Source organism: Triticum urartu, chromosome 5A, assembly GCF_056163025.1.
Source record: "Triticum urartu cultivar PI428250 chromosome 5A, HENAU_Tu73, whole genome shotgun sequence".
Taxonomy (NCBI): domain Eukaryota; kingdom Viridiplantae; phylum Streptophyta; class Magnoliopsida; order Poales; family Poaceae; genus Triticum; species Triticum urartu.
The window spans coordinates 548,624,233-548,638,592 of record NC_141877.1 but is presented as its reverse complement, the minus strand read 5'-3'; the positions used below and the strand labels follow the sequence as shown (position 1 = coordinate 548,638,592).

The window sequence follows — 14,360 nt, the reverse complement described above, 5'->3', positions numbered from 1 at the left end:
CATGGCTCCCCACCCAGCTAATAGGGCCAAGTCGGTCCGTTTTTTCCTGCGCTATGACTGATATGTCAATCTCATCTCATCCATCTATATACCTATCTATCTATCTATGTTGGTGTTCTATGTAAGATGTGGTGTTCTATGTAAGATCTACTCTATTCTATGTAATAACTGGTGTTGATGCTACTCTGAACCAATGTATCTATGTATTTATGCTGCTCTCAATGAAAGTATGTCGTGGATCTGAAATGTACTGACTGAATTAACTGACAGAAGATACACTGACTGATTTAAGTGACTTCATCAACACTGGAATGACTGTCTGAATGAATTGACTGCATAGTAGTTATTACAAACCATGGTAGTTCAACTAACTGAATATCTCTGAAACAACATAAAGCATAGTCATTACAAACCATAGTAGACCCAAATCCATCCATATTTGTTCACTGACACAAACAGAACTATGCCAAATGAACTCAAGTTACCCAAATCCAAGACATGCTAGTTACCACTTGCATAAAAGTAGTCTTTCAGCCTCCCACTTGGCTTCCTGATCCTCTTTGACCCCTCCCGGACAACAGTTGAAGTTGATTGCCTTGGTGCAATGAAAGTTCTTCTCTGGGCACTTGAAGATCTAGTGTTCTTTGCTGGAGAAGTTGTAGATGATCTGGTGTTGTTAGCAGGAGAAGAAGTGTTAGCAGCAGAAGAAGTGTTAGTCCTGCTCCTCTTAGCTGGTCGTCCTTGTGCTGTAGCTGCTGGAATAGTTGAAGCAGCCCTTTTTCTTGCCCTAGAAGTAGCAACTTGAGCTGGTGAAGGTGCAGAAGTTGTAGCTCTTGTTGTAGCTGGTCTTGGTTCAGGTGCAGTAGCAGCAGGTACTCTTGGAGGCCTTTGAGCATTTGTAGCCATAGAAGAACCAGCTTGAGAGTAATTTGCTCTATTTTCCTACACAATTAAGAAACATTGTAAGAAAATGAACAATGAAATGAGACAATGAAATAAAACAATGAAATGAAATGAAACATGGCCTCAAATGACCTAGTGCTTGTTCATCCTCATCTAAAACTTAGGCTTCAAAGGGTCACCACAATTGTTGAACCAATGGCCTTGCTTCTTGCAATTGCTACATGTGACAGTACCAATTCTTGAGGTGTCCTTTTTTGCTGGCACCTCAAATACACCTTTCCTCCTGGCAGTTTGCTTTTTACCCTTCTTTTCTTTGAACACTGGTGGAGACTGAAGGAAATATGCCCTAGAGGTAATAATAAAGTTATTATTTATTTCCTTATATCATGATAAATGTTTATTGTTCATGCTAGAATTGTATTAACTGGAAACATAATACATGTGTGAATACATAGACAAACAGAGTGTCACTAGTATGCCTCTACTTGACTAGCTTGTTGATCAAAGATGGTTATGTTTCCTAACCATAGACATGAGTTGTCATTTGATTAACGGGATCACATCATTAGGAGAATGATGTGATTGACTTGACCCATTCCGTTAGCTTAGCACTTGCTCGTTTAGTTTGTTGCTATTGCTTTCTTCATGACTTATACATGTTCCTATGACTATGAGATTATGCAACTCCCGTTTACCGGAGGAACACTTTGTGTGCTACCAAATGTCACAACGTAACTGGGTGATTATAAAGGTGCTCTACAGGTGTCTCCGAAGGTACTTGTTGGGTTGGCGTATTTCGAGATTAGGATTTGTCACTCCGATTGTCGGAGAGGTATCTCTGGGCCCTCTCGGTAATGCACATCACCTAAAGCCTTGCAAGCATTGCAACTAATGAGTTAGTTGCGAGATGATGTATTACGGCACGAGTAAAGAGACTTGCCGGTAACGAGATTGAACTAGGTATTGGATACCGACGATCGAATCTCGGGCAAGTAACATACCGATGACAAAGGGAACAACATATGTTGTTATGCGGTCTGACCGATAAAAGATCTTCGTAGAATATGTAGGAGCCAATATGAGCATCCAGGTTCCGCTATTGGTTATTGACCGGAGACGTGTCTCGGTCATGTCTACATTGTTCTTGAACCCGTAGGGTCCGCACGCTTAATGTTACGATGACAGTTTCATTATGAGTTTATATATTTTGATGTACCGAAGGTTGTTCGGAGTCCCTGATGTGATCACAGACATAACGAGGAGTCTCGAAATAGTCGAGACATAAAGATTGATATATTGGATGACTATATTCGGACACAGGAATGGTTCCGGGAGTTATCGGATATAAAATGGAGTACCGGGGGTTACCGGAACCTCCCCCCCGGGGGGTTAATGGGCCTCATGGGCCCATAGTGGAGCAGAGGAGGGGCGGCCAGGGCAGGCTGCGCGCCCCCTCCGCCTCTAGTCTGAATTGGACAAGGAGAGAGGGGCGGCGCCCCCCTTTCCTTTCTCTCCTCTCTCCCTTCCTTCCCCCTCTCCTAGTTGGACAAGGAAAGGAGGGAGTCCTACTCCCGGTAGGAGTAGGACTCCTCCCTGGCACGCCTCCTCCTGGCCGGCCGCCCCTCCCCCTTGCTCCTTTATATACGGGGGCAGGGGGCACCTTTAGACACAACAATTGATCCTTGAGATCTATTAGCCGTGTGCGGTGCCCTCCTCCACCATAATCCTTGATAATATTGTAGCGGTGCTTAGGCGAAGCCCTGCGACAGTAGAACATCAAGATCGTCACCACGCCGTCGTGCTGACAGAACTCTTCTCCGACATTCTGCTAGATCGGAGTCCGGGGATCGTCATCGAGCTGAACGTGTGCTAGAACTCGGAGGTGCCGTAGTTTCGGTGCTTGATCGGTCGGGCCATGAAGACGTACGACTACATCAACCGCGTTGTGCTAACGCTTCCGCTTCCGGTCTACGAGGGTACGTAGACAACACTCTCCCCTCTCGTTGCTATGCATCACCATGATCTTGCATGTGCGTAGGAAATTTTTTGAAATTACTACGTTCCCCAACAGAGATATGTCATGTCCAGGTGTATGAGGCCAGTGGTCAGGACCTGGAGCTGGGAAAATTATATGCTTGTATGTTTCACGGTACATGGGATTTTTGAAGAAACCATTGACAAAGTCTTCAGGATGTAGCTTCACTTTCTGCATTGCAGCAATGGAATGACTGCAAGGCACAGCAGTCATGTCCCACCTCCTACAGTCACATGTATGGTTGTTCAAGTTAACACAATATGTGTTCTCAGAGCTACTAGTCAATTGCCAGATGCCTGGACCTGCCATGTATGCATCACAATACTTAGCCCACTTCTTGCCTTCTTCTAAAATTTCTGAGTAGATTGGTGTGATCTCCCATCTACATAACTCTATTTTCTCTCTGGTTTTATGAAACTTGATCATCAACTTTGTTCTTATGCCCTCCAGCATAGTCCTATTGGCTTGTTCCTAACATCCAATATCATCCTGTTGAAAACTTCACTGAGGTTGTTAACAACCAGGTCAGTTTTGCAAACAGTATCCATTTTATATCTTGCCCATGTATGGTCTGGTATCTGTGACAACCACTGCCAAGCTTCAAAACTTTCTTTCTTCAAGTTTTCCATCCCTTTTTCATGACAACTCTTAGTGAAGGAATAGGCAGCCTGATCTAAGTGTTTATTGAGTTCCTCCCCTCTAAAACCAGCAGATTGAAAGTTGGCATATATATGTCTAAGACAAAACGTCTGTGGGGAGTCAGGGAATACATCATTGATTGCATTCAACAATCCCTGTTAATTATGAATTTATGATGGCTTAGAATGATGGATAAGTATGATGGTAAGTATGATGGAGTAGTGGAGCACATACCTTTTGCCTGTCAGACATAATTGTGTACTTGCCAAACTTGTTCCCACTTCCAATAACAGTTCTCAGCTATGTGAGAAACCATGTCCAGCTGTCTGTGTCTTCCTTGTCAACAACACCAAATGCAATGGGGAAGATGTTGTTGTTCCCATCCCTGCCAGTAGCTGCCAATATCTGTTGTCCAGTGCTGAGCTTGATGAAGCAACCATATAAACCTGGAAATATAATCACATTAGTTGTAAATAACATGAATGCAACCATCTTAGATATATGTGTAAGGATCATGTACCTATAAATGGCCCGCATCCATTTAGAAAGCCCTCTTTGCATGCAAAAAGGTAGTAGAACATGTAGTGGAACCTGGGCGTAGGAGCTGGATTTTCTAGGTCCTCTTTGGTTGTCACTATGCATCTACTGCCTGGATTAGTATCTAGCACACACTATAGATAGTCCCTTAGTCTATGATATTGGAGTCTGTGATCTCCTTACACAACTTCAAGTGCTTGCTTCCTTGCTCTATATGCCAAGCTTTTAGGCACATGAACACCAAATGTTTTCTTTGTGTATGACATAATTGTCTCAACACCAGCTCCGAGGTTTGATCTAATGGTATCCTCACAAACCTTGGCAACCCAATTAACTATAACCTTGGTGCTCTCTCCACTTGCTCCACAAGTGTGATCCAAATTCATCTTCTTGATGCTGAAAGTTGACTCATTAGCTATTCTAGAGGCCACTATGTAAAACTGACAACCTTGCTTTCTATCAGAGCACCAAGCAATAACCCTAGTTGGTTCATTTCTGTGATACTCAAAATTCCTAAGTGTCCTGACATGGAAATTTCTTAGAGCTTCTATGAACTCCACAACATTTAGGAAGCACAAATGCAATGCAAACTGCTCATGTGCATCAGGGATTGATGGATCATACCACCTCCTCTCCTTCCTCTTCTTCAACCTTCTCTTCCTACCAGAAGGCAACCTTGGAACTTCTTCTTCATCACTAAGGCCAAAATCACCTGGAAAGCAGTATTCATCAGGTTCGGGCACAAAATCTTCAAACTTGATGTGTTCAGGCTCACTGTGTGACTTGCTAGTTGGGCCTGGTTTTCTGACAGGATTAAGCTTCTTTGCTCCTTTCTCTGGTACAACTGAGGGTTCTTCATGTTCAGAAAGGATTTCGTCTTCCTCCCAAAACTCAGATGGTTCTGAGTTAGATCCACAATAGTGCTCTGCAGGTTCTTCCTCTCCCCTAGGCTTATGGCTTGTCCCTGTGGCAGCCTCATCTTCACCCCTACACCAAGCCTTGTATGATATTTTCTGCCCTTTGTAATCACCCCTAAAAAAACTCAAAATCTAAAGAGGATTTGTCCATCTTATCTTCATCTTCATCTTCCTCATCTTCTACTTCTACATCTTCTTCTTCCACAACATTTTTCCCCTTGTTCAAATTACAACTATGTTGTGTGTTAAGATAGGGCTCCTCAGGGATTGCTGGTGCCAAAGTTGTATCATGGAGTGGATACAGGATACCTTGTTGGGAAACACTATAAACAACAGGTTCACCAACATGATCAATGGGGATCTGTTCCTCAAGCATGATGTGATCCATGTTAACATCTGCTGGGCTTGGATCAGTAGGCTTTCTGACAGTGATGTTTAGGATCTTCTTATCAACAAACAAATCAAGCATTTCCTGTAATGCCTCCTCACTATCCAGGACCTCCACCCCTCCAACCCCTTTCCCTCTTCCTTTACATAAGTCAGACAAGCCTCCATTCCATAACCCTCCAACTCAGCCAATGCTAATATGGTCAGATAACTAATATCTGAAGAAACCGAATACTTTCTCTCCATGTTATCTGTTCCTTGAAACTGTAGCCTCATGTCCCAAATTTCATCATCTAAGCTGTAGGATTAAATTAACAAACAATTAATTTTTAGGTCACTCAAACTTAAAACAATGACCAAATGCACTGCACATTACTGAACTTTCTTCTAATTACAGTGAATGCACTGACCAAATGCACTTTCTTCTATAGTGACTTAACCAATAAAATAAAGTACCATGTCAAGAACAAACAAGTACTAACCCTAGTTCTAAATTGAACTAAAGGACCCAGAAATTTGTAGTTTGAACTAAACGTATGAAGGCCCCAGAAATTTCTTACCTCACTCCACCAAAGGACGACGCCCAACTGTGGCCGCCATCTGGATCCGCGTGGATGCACTTCGCCACTGCCCTAGCCACGCGGACGGCGAGATCTGAGCTCGCCGGATCGACCTCAGCCGCGAGCGGTGATGGCTGCTGCAACCGCTGCGCCGGGAAGCTCGAGCTGCCTAGCCATGGGTCCACCTCTGGATGTCCACCGCCCTCCTGGCCGGTGACGCCTTGACTCAATAGCTCGCCGCCGACGGCATTTGGCTGCGCCGCCGCCATCGCCCACCTAGGTCACTGCGGGGGAGAGGAGGGGGAGACTGAGAGAGAATGCGGCCCGACCGGCTCCTTTTGTTCCAACCGGACCGGCCTGCCTAACGACCGTCAATGGCTGCGCCGTGAGCGCGCGTGGCCACGTGGGCTAACAGGTGGGTCCAGGCGATCAGGAAAATGGTTAAATCGCTAGTCACCGCGGGTTTGGGTTTTTTGAAACAGCCGGCCGCTCCTTTAATAGCTTTCTAAGAAAAATTAAAAAGTGGTAGTTTTTTGAAACCCTAGTCTCTAAACTAGTAGTTTTATGCTATTTCCTCGAATTCCGCCTCAGAAAGTTGATTAAGACGATGAAGGAAAATTTCTGGCTGCCTGCAATGAACCTATATTATATGCAGTTGATGCAGCTACAACGCGAGCAATGGCCGCTACGAGAGGAGTTGAGTTGGCACATGAAGTGGGTCCTCACCGTATCATTGTTCAATCATATTGTTTGCAAGTTATTGGAACCCTCTAGGAGGGAGATTTCTCTTCGACGGGCTGCCCCTTCATTTTATGAGGTTATTCGTGTCCAGGCTTCATCTTTCAACACGGTAAAATTTATCTTTTATAATAGGGATGCCAATTGTGTTGCACATTTCCTGACACGTGGTGCTCCAGTCCAGGGGAGGGTTATGGACCAGAGCCGTTGCCGGTGTGTACCGATGTGCGGTTGAATCATGGTTGGTATACATACGGTCGGTGGTTGCTACTGTAGTGACGACTAGCTAATATTGCAGCGGAGCAGCTGGATAAAACTAAATAACTATAACAAGGGCACATACGACATACGTCCGGTGTTCGAGGTGACGGATCCGACGGTCTTACGAGAGGAAGGAAAGAAGGGGGTCGAAAGAGGGGGGCAGAGTTCATGGACACGTATTCAAGTCGTGCATGCGTAGAAGATGGGTCCGTCAGAAGGGAGAGAAAATTTATTTATTTATTGCAAGATAAATTTTCAATCTATTCATCAATCATGGCAGTACATAAAACACAAGAGGTAATAAAAATAACAACCATGTCTATGGACTATCTAGCAACGACTACAATCGATGGAGAAGTTGTGTTGTATTCATCGACTATTTTAGAGGACATGCAGGTGCAAGGGGTGTGTGTAACCATTTTTTTTTGGAAAAGAAGGGAAAACCCCCGGCCTCTACATCAATCGATGCATACAGTCATCTTATTAAAAAGTATAATAAAGTCTTAGGGTCTCAGAAGGCCCATAATCTTAATGCAAAACTAAAGAAAACATTAAAAAGATGCCACATCCGGTGATACATAGCAGGCCACGATGCTTATACACCTAGCCTATTATTAACTCGCTATCCAAATAGGTTGAAGATAGCCCGTGTTACCGTATCCCAGCGGTTGCACCCAATAATCAAAAGCTCCCTAAAGTTTGCATGAGTGAGTAATGACCACATACGGATCCACGCTTTAGCTCTATAGATAACCTACAAAAAATTCGTGAACTTTGTCCCATTAAAAATCAAATCATTTTTAATATTTCACATCGCCCAAAATAGTGCATATATCCCTATTCGAATATGTTTTGCTATATGTATGTTCACTTCATTGAACCACGTCCCAAATAACGCGTTTATGCTTGTTGGGGTATGTACGTTAAAAGCTATATGTATTGAGTGCCATAATAATTTTGCAAGTGGACACTCGAGAAAGAGGTGTTTAATCATTTCATTGTGATCACAAAAACAACATCTGGAATTACCAATCCAACTTCTTTTTAGCAAGTTATTTTTGGTCAATATGACTCCTTTGTGAAGCCAATTGATTGAGCATGTATGATGAGATGGCCACAACTACTGTTGGCGTATCGTGGTTTTGTTTTGAAAGTACTCCCTTCGTTCCGAATTATTTGTCTTGGATTTGTCTAGATACGGAGGTATCTAGTACTAAAATGAGTCTAGATACATCCGTATCTAGACAAATCCAAGACAAGTAATTCGGAATGGAGGAAGTACAATGTACATATAGATACCACGGATGCCAACCAAGGGTACATGTTACTTGGTAACAGCCAATCGATTCCACTCCTATTTAAGACAGACGAGAGCAAGCGCTTTTCTCATTGCCACAACACCACACACCTCGCCTTGAGCCAACATTGATGTCTTAATGGTTAGGTATGTTAGTCTCGGTTTCTTACCAGAACCGGCTTTCTACACTAAGTAGGTTTGAGAGGCAACAGGAACTTCAAGTGCGAGTGTCATAGTGCATTGATCGTTGCGGCCTTGCCTGATACCTGTATCTAGGCTGGATGGCTAGAAGATGTTTTGTCATCTTGGGCCAGTCAGTATTTTTGTGCTTGCTTTTCAGATAGGCCAGCTAGTTGTACATGAGAAGGTGAACCAAACCTCTCCTCCAATGAGTTTCGGTACACCTCCCTAGAAGAAATTCCGGATTTCAGCAACTTCAAGAAGGGTATTCTCATCATTGTTTAGCGCTAATCAGGATTCTCTAGCATGCATGCACTAGTCTAAGGTAGTGTTTGATTCTCTAGTCCTAGGACTTTCTCTAGTCCCAACTAAAAAGTCCTTCCCTATTTGTTTTGAGAGAGTAAAAAGTCCTAGTCCCTTTCTAGAGGTTATTGAATGACCATGTTGCCCCTAGTCTCTTTTTATTTTTTTTAATAAATAAAGCACGGATTGAATCTACGGGTTCACCGTCGCGCACTATTTGCGAAAATGTCCCTGTTGTTTAGGGTATTCAACCCGCAGTGCATATAATAAGTCAATTAGTCAACGAACAGGTATGTACTACGAGATAAAAGAAAAGGAGTTAGCCTACCTCCCGATCCCATCTGCGACTCCTTCCAGCGCTGCCGCCGCCGCCTTTGCGCCGCAACCCCGGCAGCACCTCTCGCCGACGACCACCACGGGTGCACCTCCCTCTCCCTCGAGACATCAGCTCCCCAGCGGCCTTCACTCCTTTCCCCCGAGTCCAAGTCCAGGACCACCAATTTGGTTAAATTCCCCGTCGCCGCCGGTCATGGTCGGCCGCGCCGCCGCCCCTGGTCGGCCCGAACGCCGAGGCGGACATAGGGCTGCCGTGCTGATGCACCGGGTGTAGAGCAGCTCGGCAGCCTGGCTGCTTTGGTGGTGTTGATCGTGGAGGATGGGGAACCGGTGGCAAGGAAGCCCCGACCTCTGCAGACAATGTCGACCTTAATTGCAGATGTTTCTGTGTTTGTTTTCGATGAAGTGGACTGCTTGCTAGAGATAGGATTCAGAGATTAGGCCATGTAGATCTTTCGCACACTCTCACATCCACAGGTCATGATGTTTTCAGTAACAGTACGTTCCAAAATTGTCAAACTCGCTGTCTTACACCATAGTTGATACATGGAGAATTTGTTGTGGGATCCAATCAAACCAATTAAACAGGTGGTAATTTGGGTGGAGTCTATGCAGAAGAAGCAGAAGATAATGAAGAGTAAGCAGTACTTCAAACCTCCCGTTGTTGTATTTGTGAGTTCCAGAGTTGGCGATTGAGTTCCAGAGTTGGCGATCCCTTGTCCGAAGCAATTTGGGTGGAGTGTATTTGTTTGTTTTGGCTCTATTGTGATGGTCATCAGAAATTGTTAAATTCAGTTCTAGCGACCTCGGGGAAATAATGTGTTATACGCCAGACACATGATTGATAACTAACTTGCTTGAGGGCTGTGATGTTAATATTTTAGTATTACTAACATATGCACTATGATTGATTTTACAAGGCATGAAGGTGGTGGGCCCAGCAAGGAGTATGGGGATTCAGCAGGACATCCTTGCAGGAGCAGTCCAGAAGAGGCTGCCACCGGCGTAACATTCAAGCAGTTGAGTACTTGAGTTACATTCATAAAGGTGTTACTGCAAAGCCTGGATTCAAGTGGAGAATCCTCCAGTAGGAGCAGCATCTGGCCACAACAGTTGTGGAAGGCGCAATCGCGCAAGGTCGAACCAGCCACAAAGATCCTCTTCCTGCAGCTATGACAACTGTGGCAAGACTTTTGTTGATGTGGCTGCCTTGAGGAAGCATGCTCATGTACATGGCGAGAGAGGCAATATGTTTTTTCAGGAGCCGGGCTATTTGAAGGTACCTCTAGCAAATATTCATACCTTACGCCTTTACCAATACATACACTAACCGGTGGTGAACTTTCGTGTTTACTAGCATTGACAAACTTTTTAGTAATTTCATGGTTTATTTTAATGGACCTTTCTCTGTTGGGCATAGTTGATATTGATATATTCATCAATCCAATCCATGATGAGTGTTAATTGATTAATCCTGCACAACCAATAATTCATTTAATTTAATCCTACTAGATATATACTCCATCCAATTCACCGTGAGAATTTTAAGAACCCATAGGCATCAAAGTCTTGGTCTTTTTCCTATCCATGTGTAGGCACAAACAGTTCTCCAGCTCGGTCGGATTAGATATAAGTTTGGTCTCTACACGCAACAGCTCAGCTCTACGGGTTGTACGCCACAAACGCCGCTTGAGCAGCCCGGCGAACGATTTAGGTAATGTATCTGTCTAGGATAATCCTCCATTACCATGCACAAAGACTTCGATTTAATTTTATATCAGTTTAGTTCAGCGTGGTGATGCTTGGCATAATAAGGTGTTATGTTGTTATATTGAAATAAATGATTCAGCAGAGGTGAATGATCTCTCTGACTGATGTTGCCAGCTGCATCACATACTTGCTAGCTTCCCAAATGCAGTAAGCAATGAGTACTTTCCAAATACAGCAGTGAAGACACTCATTTTCAGAGCAGCTATACTCACATGTGCCCTGAATCATTTAATTGCTTTAATTCCTGAACAAATGTAGGTTGGTTCTCTTGCTTTTTACCATGGTAACTTTGTAAACTTCAGAAGGCCTAAATTTGGCAGCACACTCACTCGCTCAGCAATGAGCACTGGATTCTAAAGCTTTGCCATTGGCTGAAGAACATCAAGGTCTTCATTACATGATTATTAGTTTCTTAAATATTTGTATAACATCAGAGTACTTTTTAGTTACAGATTTGGCAATACACAGGACATTATTCTCCAGTTCAACTATTGGGTTTAAAACGCAGTTGTTGCAAACATGAGTGAAGATGACTGTACATGGCATGTGTATGAGACAGTCAAAGAAAGTGATTGGCATGGCAAGTTTACAGAAATAGTTTAAGAAATTGCATCGAAGATGTTTCAAGAGAAGATTGATGAGCACCAATACTATAGTGTATCATACTTTTATATGTTTGTCACAAAGAAAATACTTTGTTCTTTTCTGATATTATTTTGTTGACACACTATTTTCAACTTTTTGGTCCTAGCTTAAAAAACATAACATGTAGTGATGTCTTAAGCACGTGATGTGTTGTTTTTACTGCTAAGAGATCATTTCCTCCGTAATGGGCCTATACTCGAATAATTTGTATGTTTTTGAATTACTACGCCACATGATATTTTATTTTATTTCCCGTTGCAACGCACGGGCATGATATTTTATTTTATTTCCCGTTGCAACGCACGGGCATTTTTGCTAGTATGTAGAAAAATAACAATCAAACAACACCATGGGGGACCGGCCAATGGGTGCATGGAGGGGCATTGTTGGAAAAGTCCCAAAAAGACTCTCCTTCAAAGTCTTCTTCATTTAGTCTCAAATACCTAGTTTAGTCCCTAAAAAGTCCCTCCCGTTTGATAAATAAGTTTCTAAGAGAAACCTTTTCTAGTCCCTACATAAAAAAGTTCCTGGAAACAAACACCCCCTAAAAGCAAGCCTGATATGTGGGGTTTGTACGAGTCAATGCAGTTGTTCCCTCATGTGTAATTCCACTCAAGGACACGCACCATCGCCAACTCGTCGGCAACAGCGGTCGGGTGATCTACCGCATACGCCAGGGGAGTTCGTCTTGTGCCCCGACTATGCCATTGGTCGGAGAGATGGCTCTGCTTAGAGCATCTCCAGCTGCGCCCCCAAGACGCCCCCAAGCCGCCTTTTTTAGCGTCAGCGCCGAAAAAACGGCACAGTTGCGCCCCAAGACACCGAAATCCGCCGAATTGGCCCATTTTCTGACCCGGCGCGCCCAGGCCGAACCTGGCGCACTGGGGGGCGCCGGCATAAGGGAAAATCGCCCGGGTCCCCACTGTCAGGCGAAAAGTCACACTGATTTGCCCCGTTTTCCCCTCTTCTTCCCCGACACCTTGCCGATCCTGGCGTCGCCAGCCACCTCTCCGCCGCCGCCGCCGCTATCTCGCCATTCCTCGCCATGAAACAAAGAAAGATCCCCCCGACGCCCTCTCCCCCCACTTTCCCCGAGTTTCCCTCGCCGCTCCGGCGCCCGCCGACGAGTCTGCGCACGACGCCCGCTACGTGTTCGGTGCTTTGCCTGCCCCGGCCGCGATGGACTCCAACGACGAGGAGGTGCTCGCGGCGTTGCTCGAGGAGGAAGCCGACGCCGCCGCCCAGGACGAAGAACACCTCATGGTCCTCGCCGCCCTGGCCGGCTTGCTTGCCGGCGATGCGAAGCCGAGGCGAGGCGGCTCAGCGCCGGGGCGACGGAAAGCAAAGAACCGTCATCGGGTCGAAGGCTATTGCATGCTCTACTCCGAGTACTTCGCCGACGCTCCACTGCACGACGACAAAGTTTTCCGGCACCGTTATCGGATGGGCCGAAAGCTTTTCCTCGGGATAGTCAATGAACTCAGGGAGTACGACAACTACTTCAGGTGCAAGAAGGATTGCACCGGCACACTTGGATTCACCTCAATTCAGAAGTGCACGACAGCTATGAGAATGCTTGCATACGGGCTCCAGGTGATTCACTCAACGACTATGGGTGCATGACCGAGTCCACGATCATTGAGTGCACCTACAAGTTCTGCAGGGTTGTGGTGGCAGTGTTTGGACCGAGGTACTTGCGATCACCCAATGCTGAAGACACTGCTCGGATCCTGGCACAGAATGAAGCAAGAGGATTTCCTGGTATGCTTGGAAGCATCGACTACATGCATTGGGCATGGAAGAACTACCCGTTTGCTTGGCAGGGGATGTACAAAGGTGCCAAAGGAGCTTGCGGTGTGATACTTGAGGCAGTGGCCACACAGGACCTCTGGATTTGGCACGCTTTCTTTGGTATGCCAGGAACTCACAATGACATCAATGTGCTGCAGTGCTCTCCTGTTTTTGCCAAGCTCGTTGAGGGCCATTCTCCTCCGGTGAACTTCGAGATCAATGGGCACTAATACAACAAGGGGTACTACCTAGCAGATGGCATCTATCCGAGATGGTCAACATTTGTGAAGACTATCTCAAGCCCTGTGCCAGGAGGCAAGAAATCCCACTTTTCGAAGGTTCAGGAGGCTTGCAGGAAGGATGTCGAGCGAGCATTTGGCGTGCTCCAATCTCGGTTTGTTGTTGTCCGGTACCCCGCTAAGACTTGGTCGAAAGATCAAATGTGGGAGATCATGATTTGTTGTGTCATTTTGCACAACATGATCATTGAGAGCGAGTAGGAAGAGCCAGTGTTTGACACTGAACCATATTACATACAGGGTCCTCTTGCCCAAGTGGATCACCAGCTCCCTGCAACATGGACGGCCTTCCTCAACATGCGCCAGGAGATCCGAGACCCACAGGTGCATCATTAGCTGCAGCGGGATCTAGTGGAGCACCTATGGAGGCTCAAGGGCAACGCCTAGCTGGACGTGCAATGAAATATGAGTGTTTTTATTATTTATGATGATTTTATTGATGATTTTATTTGAATGAGCGCCGAAATACGCCGAAACACGTCGAGCGTGGGCCGTTTTAAGCCGGAAATTGGGCCAATCCAACGCCGAAAATGGGCTGAAAGCGCCGATACTGGGCCGATATCGGCGCCTGGGGCGACCTGGGGGGCTGCGGCTGGGAACGCACTAGCACCCAAACCTAAAATAGCGCCAGCTCGCCCCCAAGCGGCGGTTTTCAGCGCGTCTTGGGGGCGCAACAGCTGGAGATGCTCTTAATGCCCAAGGGACTCGTGTACGACACCAGCCCAAGTTTGTTCCGGCCTAAGTGCTATTCGCCGGGCTAGA

The 14,360-nt window shown here is 45.4% G+C and overlaps 1 pseudogene; it reads right to left on the bottom strand.

The window, feature by feature from the left end:
- Positions 1 to 501: 501 nt before the first annotated feature.
- LOC147972752 (uncharacterized) lies at positions 502 to 5,664 on the bottom strand (annotated as a pseudogene).
- Positions 5,665 to 14,360: the final 8,696 nt, after the last annotated feature.